Source organism: Cuculus canorus, chromosome Z, assembly GCF_017976375.1.
Source record: "Cuculus canorus isolate bCucCan1 chromosome Z, bCucCan1.pri, whole genome shotgun sequence".
Taxonomy (NCBI): Eukaryota; Metazoa; Chordata; class Aves; order Cuculiformes; family Cuculidae; genus Cuculus; species Cuculus canorus.
The window spans coordinates 51,906,036-51,914,426 of NC_071441.1; positions in this window are offsets into that span (position 1 = coordinate 51,906,036).

Consider the following 8,391-nt stretch of genomic DNA (forward strand, 5'->3'; position numbering starts at 1 on the left):
AGGGCTACGAGATGTCTGGAAGCTCAGACACCTTGAAGAAGTGCCAGGATGCTGAATGTGTTGTGTTTCTGGGGGATTTCCATCCCTAGAATGAGTACTTCAGGATGACTGTGGGGTTGTGAGTGTCCTTGCTCCACACAGCCCTGCTGTCCTGGAGGCCACATGCAGCCACAGAGCAGTGGAGGTTAGAAGGAATCTCTGCAGGTCATCCAGCGTATGCAAGATTAAAAATTGTGTCTAACTGCAGTTTTGGGCAGCATTATAATCCTGCATCCTTCGGACAGTCTACTCCTTAGTAAAATGCTCCAAAGACAGGCCGGTGACCTGCTCTGGTCATACTGCAGTCAGGGAAGTAAAGAACTTAGACCTGCAACAGAAAAATAATCTTTTTTTCTCTTCAAAGCTGATTTTCTCCAGTGCTGGTCTTTTCTCTGGCATGTCACACTCTTCATTGGGCCAACGTGTCTCTAAGACCATTTCTGAAAATGGAGGGGACAATAGGTATGTTGCAAAGACATCTTCTTCCAGGCTGCATGAGCACATCCTGCCACTGGAGTGGTGGTCTGATCCAGACCTCCTTCATCAGCGCTGCTTTGTCCTGGGAGGACTCGCCAGTATATGTCACTTAGAGTGGCCACTTAATCCCATGGGAAAGAGATATGGTGATGATAATTTCTCCCTTTTTATATTTTTAAATTTGTTTTAAGTAAGATTTTTTTTTTTTACCAGATTGTGGTTTGGAAAAAGAAAACTGGGGCATTTGATATGTGGGGTGCTGCTAGAGGCAAGACTTTTTAGCCTGTCTGTTTCACATAGGATTTTGACAATATTTTACATTTTTGACCAAGCTGTTTCGCTCCCTCTCAAAAGAAAGTTGGAGGACCTAAAAAACCCTGTCAGCTATCTTGTATTGCAACCTCCTACATGCCAGCAGTCAGCACCTCCACAGAAGCTTGGAATATATGTTCCCAGATATGGGCTCAGCATCGCTTTACCAGCTCCGGATGAGTTGGACCCAAGCATGGAAATCTTCACAGCTCTTCTGTTTCTTTTTTGTGGCTGGGCAGATGCTCGACAGTGATAAATACCATGCTGAGTTTTGGCTTTTGAAACACAGTGCAAAGTAGGTTTGGAAAGCACTGACAACTGTTTGGCTCCATGCTTTTTTCCCTGGCAGTGTCCTGTAGGCTTCTCCAAGCTTGCTGGCGTCATGCACAGTCCTGGTTCCTGGCCACCAAAGCAGCAGTATTGTTTTGCACAGGGACTGCACTTGCCTGTTGCTTCATTGGCTCTGGCTTTCTGCTCCCAAGGGAGCAGAAAGTTTGTTGCTATATTGGTCACACATATGGGGAACCACTGACACCCTCTTGAACCTTGAACCCTCTCAGGGATGGAGACCAACGACCACCTCAGTACACCATCCCAAAGCTGCTCTTCCTTCCTGGGGAAGGGTAGACAGAAAAAGAATGTGGTAAACGCTGCTTACTTGGGTGTATAGAGGTGGTATCAGACAGGTCCAAGACCACCTACATCAAGAGCAGTACAACGGGTCATCATAGGTGTGCTAGAATTTGGGGAAAACGCATGTCTACTGACAGATGGAGGAAGCTGTGTGGTGCCAGACAATATGGAAAAGACTTTAATCATCAATGGATTTTTGTATCATTATCATAGGTAAAGCCTGCTCCCAGATCTCTGCATTCACCAGTACGGTTTGGGAAGAAGACGGGAGGGGCAAATCATAGAATCATAGAATCACCAGGTTGGAAAGGACCCACTGGATCATCGAGTCCAACCATTCCTAACACTCCCTTAAACCATGTCCCTAAGAACTTCATCCACCCGTTCCTTAAACACCTCCTGGGAAGGTGACTCGACCACCTCCCTGGGCAGGCTGTTCCAGTGCCCAATGACTCTTTCTGTGAAGAATTTTTTCCTGATGTTCAGCCTGAAGCTCCCCTGGCAGAGCTTCAGGCCATTCCTCCTTGTCCTGTCCTCAGTCACTTGGGAGAAGAGCCCAGCTCCCTCCTCTCCACAACCTCCTTTCAAGTAGTTGTAGAGAGCAATAAGGTCTTGCCTCAGCCTCCTCTTCTCCAGGCTAAACAACCCCAGCTCTCTCAGCCGCTCCTCGTAAGACTTGTTCTCCGGCCCCTTCACCAGCTTCGTTGCTCTTCTCTGGACAAGCTCCAGAGCCTCAACATCCTTCTTGTGGTGAGGGGCCCAGAACCGAACACAGTACTCAAGGTGCGGTCTCACCAGTGCCGAGTACAGAGGGAGAATAACCTCCCTGGACCTGCTGGTCACACCGTTTCTGATACAAGCCAAGATGCCGTTGGCCTTCTTGGCCACCTGGGCACACTGCTGGCTCATGTTCAGTCGGCTGTCAACGAACATCCCCAGGTCCTTCTCCTCCGTACAGCTCTCCAGCCACTCTTCCCCCAGTCTGTAGCATTGCATAGGGTTGTTATGCCCCAAGTGCAGGACTCGGCATTTGGCCTTGTTAAACCTCATGCCATTGGTCTCAGCCCAGCAGTCCAGCCTGTTCAGATCCCTTTGCAGAGCCTCCCTACCCTCCAGCACATCCACGCTTCTACCCAGCTGAGTGTCATCTGCAAACTTGCTAAGGGTGCACTCAATGCCTTCATCCAGGTCATTGATAAAGACATTGAACAGAGCTGGACCCAGTACTGAGCCCTGAGGAACCCCACTTGTGACTGGCCTCCAGCTGGAGTTAACTCCATTGACCACCACTCTCTGGGCCCGGCCATCCAACCAGTTTTCAACCCAGGAGAGTGTGCGCCTGTCCAGGCCAGAGGCTGACAGTTTCTGAAGCAGAATGGTGTGAGAAACTGTGTCAAAGGCTTTACTGAAGTCCAAGAAGACTACATCCACAGCCTTTCCCCCATCCAGTAGTCGAGTGATTTTGTCATAGAAGGTGATCAGGTTAGTTTGGCAAGACCTGCCTTTCATAAACCCATGTTGACTGGGCCTGATCACCCGGTTCTCTTGCATGTGCTTCATGACAGCACTCAAGATTATCTGTTCCATGACTTTCCCCGGCACTGAGGTCAGACTGACAGGCCTGTAGTTCCCCAGATCCTCCATGCAACCCTTCTTGTAGATGGGCACAACATCAGCCAGCCTCCAGTCCAGTGGAACTTCCCCAGTCAGCCAGGATTGCTGGAAGATGATGGAAAGGGGTTTGGAAAGGACATCTGCCAGCTCCTTCAATACTCTTGGGTGGATCCCATCTGACCCCATAGACTTGTGGGTGTCTAACTGGGCAAGCAAGTCTCTAACCACCTCCTCTTGGATCATGGGAGCCTCATTCTGCTCCTCTAACTCCTGGGTTTGTACACAGGGAGAACAGCTTCCCTTATTATTAAAGACTGAGGCAAAGAAGGCATTAAGTACCTCAGCCTTGTCTTCATCCCTTGTCACTGTTGTTCCTTCTGCATCCAATAGGGACTGAATATTCTCCGTAGTCCTCCTTTTCTTGTTGATGTATCTGTAGAAAGATTTTTTATTATCTTTTTTTATTATTTTTTAATTTATATTTTTATTTTTATGTAGAAATATTTTTATTATTTTTATTTATAAATGTGGGGTTTGAGATTGCTTAGAGAAGCTGGACATACTCACAGCCACTGGAATGGATGGCAGTCACTGATTGGAGCTAACAGAGGCTGTTGATGGGAGCAAAGCTGCTGTCAGTCATGGTGGAATATCATGGCAAGAGGGAAAGGGCTGACTGAGAAGACTAATATTATCCTTAAGATAATAAGGATATTATACTATCCTTAAGACAGACAATTAGAAGAATATGTGAAAATGACAGCCTGTAAGCAGTACTCCATCCATGGAAAAAACATGGAGAAAGTCTTCTTGGAGATAATTTTCAAGTACGTGAAGGGCAGGAAGGTAACCAGGAAGAGTCCACACGTCTAGGCTTTGGACTTGACACTAGTCCCCTGTTCTCCCGGCTTAGCTCTCCACTGTGAGATCTAGTAAAGGCTTGAGAAGTCAGCCACCTCAGACGCTGCAGAGATCTTATCTCTGTGCACCGACAACTGTGTTGCTGGTAGTAACATGGAGAACAGTGGATGGAAAATGAAAATATGCTCCAGGAGCAGGGTTGCTGCCTTGAGTAGAGAGAAAACAGAGGTCATGTACGGGTGCATTGTCCTCCAGTGCACAGACATCCTGCAAACAGTACATAGGCAAATAATAATGAATCCAGCGTCAGCACTGCTACCCTAAGACACAGAACAAGAGCAAAGGGCAATCACACCCACCTCAGAATCCTTCCAAGGGGGTGAAAAGCATCAGCAAACTGCAGCTTAATCCTTTTCTTCCCTTTAACAGCAGCCTCCTTTTTGTTGTCTTTTGTTTCGTTTTGTTTTTTTCATCCCATGGGCTGGAGAACAGGAAGGTGTAGGAGGGTAAACATGTGGGATAAATATCAGAGACCTTCTCTCACCCATCCTGGGCTTTGGTGGGCAGGTGGAGCCGGAGGTGGGGAAGGAAGCTATGCTAGAGCAAATATGTTCCCACAGCAAAAGAGTCAAGGGATAAGCCACATGCTGATACAGGGAAACCTTGGTAACCAGTGGGGTGAAGGGTGAAAACCTACTGACTCTTCTGAGCTGCTTCTTTCAGCAAGGGACAAAATTTTCACACAGGGATTCTTCCAGCCACTGGGCTGTGTGACTCCAGCCTGTTCCTCACCCATGCAGCCAGAAGAGGGGAGGAACAGTTGAATACTCTGGGGCAGAAGTAGGAGAAAGTGGAAGATTCTCAGACTATTTTTCTACTCATAGGTATCAAACTCTGCACCATGAGAAGAAAATGGCCATGATTCCTGTGCAATGCATCTCAGGGTCCGAAAGCCAATGAAAAATGGTGCAGGGACCACTTACTCTCCCCAGCTACATCCCAGTCCAAGCCTTCTGCTGCACCCTGGTCTGCCAACAACTCCCATATGATGATAGTCCTGCACTGTCCTCAGTGCCCCTGTAGCCAGTCCTGGAGGAATGAAACAGGCAGAGGCTAGTGCCCTCTTCCAGAACCCTCTGTCATTATGGTCTTTAAAGCAGGCCTCCAAGCCATTGTAGGGGCTTGGGGATGTCCTGCCCATTGTGCCAGCGTGGGCCCCAGAGGCTTGTAGCTGTTGCCAGCTGGGAACAGACCCACTTCTCCCTGGACAGCATTGGAGACCTCACGCCAGCTGCCTAGCCTTAGCCACAGTCTTGCAGCCAGAAAGATCTCTTCCATGGAAACTGTTTTAATGAGAAAGTGCCGAGGAACACAGGGAAACATCTGCATCAGTTTTCCAGAAATCATTTCTCCATTTCCACATTCTAGTCAAACACACAAGCACACACAGGGAGCAAGCAGTGACCTGATTCCCCCAAAGAGCCAACAGTTTGGATGAGGGCTGGCATCTCCTGCCTAGTTTCAAGAGGGTTTTTCATGTCATCCCCCTCCCCACAAGTAAACAAACCATCCTAAGGCTTTCTGGTGTCATCTAGGGTCTTCTGGATGTGCTTCTCTAAGGCTGGTAAAAGTTTTGCAGTGCAGAGAGAAATTCATCCAGGGGAGCAGCCGGAATGAGGAATGTGCCCCTATATTTGGCATTTGCCCCTATATCCAGTGCTGGTGAGACCAGACCTTGAATACTGTGTTCAGTTTGGGGCCCCTCACTACAAGGAAGACATAGAGACACTAGAGTGTCCAGAGGAGTGTGACGGAGCTGGTGAAGGGTCTGGAGAACAAGTGTTATGGGCAAAGCAACTGGGATTGTTTAGCCAGAAGAAAAGGATGTGAGGGGTGACCTTATTGCTATCTACAGATCCTAGAAAGGAGGTTGTGCAAGGTGGGTGTTGCTCTCTTCAACCAAGTAACAAGTGGCAGGACAAGAGGAAATGGCCTCAAGTTGTGCCAGGGGAGGTTTAGATTGGATAGTAAGAAAAGTTCTTTATTGAAAGAGTGGTCAAGCATTGGAAAAGGCTGCCCAGGGAAGAGGTGGAGTCACCATCCCTGGATGTGTTCAAAAAGCATTTAGACGTGGTGCTTCAGGATACGGTTTAGTAGGCATGGTGGCATTGTGTTAATGATTGGACTTGATCTTAGAGGTCTTTTTCAACCTTAACAACTCTATGATTCTAAAAGCAGGAGAAAGTTAATGCAAGGAGGCTACAGCACGGCTCAGTCCACCCCATCAGCTAGAAACCAACACAGTTAAAGACGCAATTCAGAGTAATGTTGCCAGACGTTGTAACTGAAAATACTTTATTTGACATCAACAGTAAAGTAGGAACATTGGATTATGCATCCATTGATATATAAATGATAAAAATGCAGAAGCAAAACCATTTACAGGAAACCCATAAGCAGTCCAATACACAAGTAACATTGCAGAGAAAAGCTGCATGCCAGGACCCTCCCTCATGGTAACAAACAGTAGTCACAAAGAAAGCAAACATTAGCATTTCCTTTGCAGCTATTTGTTTTGGGTTTCAACTGTTACACATAGTATCACTTTGAATGTTGCTACCAGAACCAGAGAGGAAAAAACCGCCACCCCCCACAGGTCATGCCCAGAATTCACTTCTGTGTAACATGAACGTTTGTAGAAAACGCCCCCAAAAATCCCAGGGAAATTTCATGACAAGGTTGAGTCAAGACTGTTCTGTGAGTTTGACCAATACAGTTTACACAGAGACAGTAAGATCTGGAAGTCATGGGTCAGCACCAAAGGGCGAAACATGCAATGAAAGGCAGCTTCGGCTTTTACATGGCTTGTGGCTTTAGCAGTAGAAAGAGAAGCTAAGTGAAAGTTTCTTGCATGGCTTGTGTCTCTCTGCTGAAAATGGTTACCAGGGTTCCTGGTTTTCCAGTTTCCATTTCTCTCCTCATTCAAGGCACATGTGTAGAAACCTTTGATTGCAATAGTCAGAAACAAGTGCTCAGACCACCTCCATAATACTCAGTGATTTCAGCATACAGAGAAACAAGAAGTTGTTACACTTATCTTTTTTTTCTAATCTTAAGAGAATCCTAAGGCAACTAACCCCCTCCCCCCCAAATCAATGACTCAATTACAACAGGTAGCCCCTTTGCATAGCCTGTTAGCAGACAGACACCACTTCAACTGAAGGTTCCAACTCTCCAAACTACAAAAGGCTCAGCACAAAATTGAGGTGCTCTCTGCTGAGACCTGGGATTTTCAGGGGAGCCTTGATGAGTTTCAGTGCTTATCTGCAACACGTGTGAGTGGGGCCCTGCTTCTAAGGCACCTTTGAAAAAGTAAAATATGAAGTCTTTGCCTGTGTTCCCATTTCAGGCGCAGACAACAGCTGAACTGACGTTTTACAGGTAGACATTTGACCTAACTTCTGTAACACATCCACCTTATTGTACCCTTTGTACCTGCAAGGGCTGGAGCCTGACCTGCCACAAGGAGTCCTTTTCTTAATGCAACGGGGAGCCCAAGAGAGTAGCTCTTAAACAGAACCCTGCTTCCTTACGCTTCACTCCTGCTCCATGCAAGCCCATCTTTGCTCAGCTGCCAGCACAACTGGAGCAAGTCTGGCCAGCAACAGCTTTTAAGCAAACAGGGTGAACGATTTTTCAAAGTCAGACTGAAAAAGAAGCTGGGAGTCCCCTATTTAATTAGAGTCTCCGAACATACTTGGAGCCACTGCTGGCCCAAGAAGAAACGCACTGTTCCCCGGCCCCTGCAGGATCCCACCCCTGCAGCGCAAGGGTTCAGCAAAACCTTCAGGTCTCAACAAAACAAAACAAAACAACAAAAAAAGGCAGTGCTGAAGGTGATCCCCAATAGGATGAGCGTGTCCCTGATTTCAACAGCCTTCAGCACAGGCCAAGGAAGTGCAAATTGCTGTGGTCAGAGCTGGTGGGAAAGTACTCGGCCAGGAGGAACTCAGTTCTGGCTGAGAGCTTTAAATCAATTAAACCAGCTCCAAGGGTGTCAGCACTTGAGGCTTTCACACGGTCATGGAAAGGAAAAGCACGATGCCTGTACAGGTGGTGCCCTGGTGCACTGACAAAAAGTAGTACTCCAAAACACGCATGTCCCTCCAAGCCTGAGAAAATCAGAAAGGAGTTTCCCGATAGAGGACACACATTGCAACAGGCCTTAGGCAAAGAAAAATCGATTGGATGTCAGCCCTGCTGTGAACATCTCAGCACCGCAGGAGATTTCATGGACAAATACACAGAGCAAATATAATACATGGCTTACATGTAATGATGCACATAAAAAGCCTACTAGTCTGAAGATAAAGGAGGCCTTGAATCATATCCTATTATGCTGCACCCTAGTTTAATCTGGTATTAAATACACTGCTTATGATATACAAATTACTT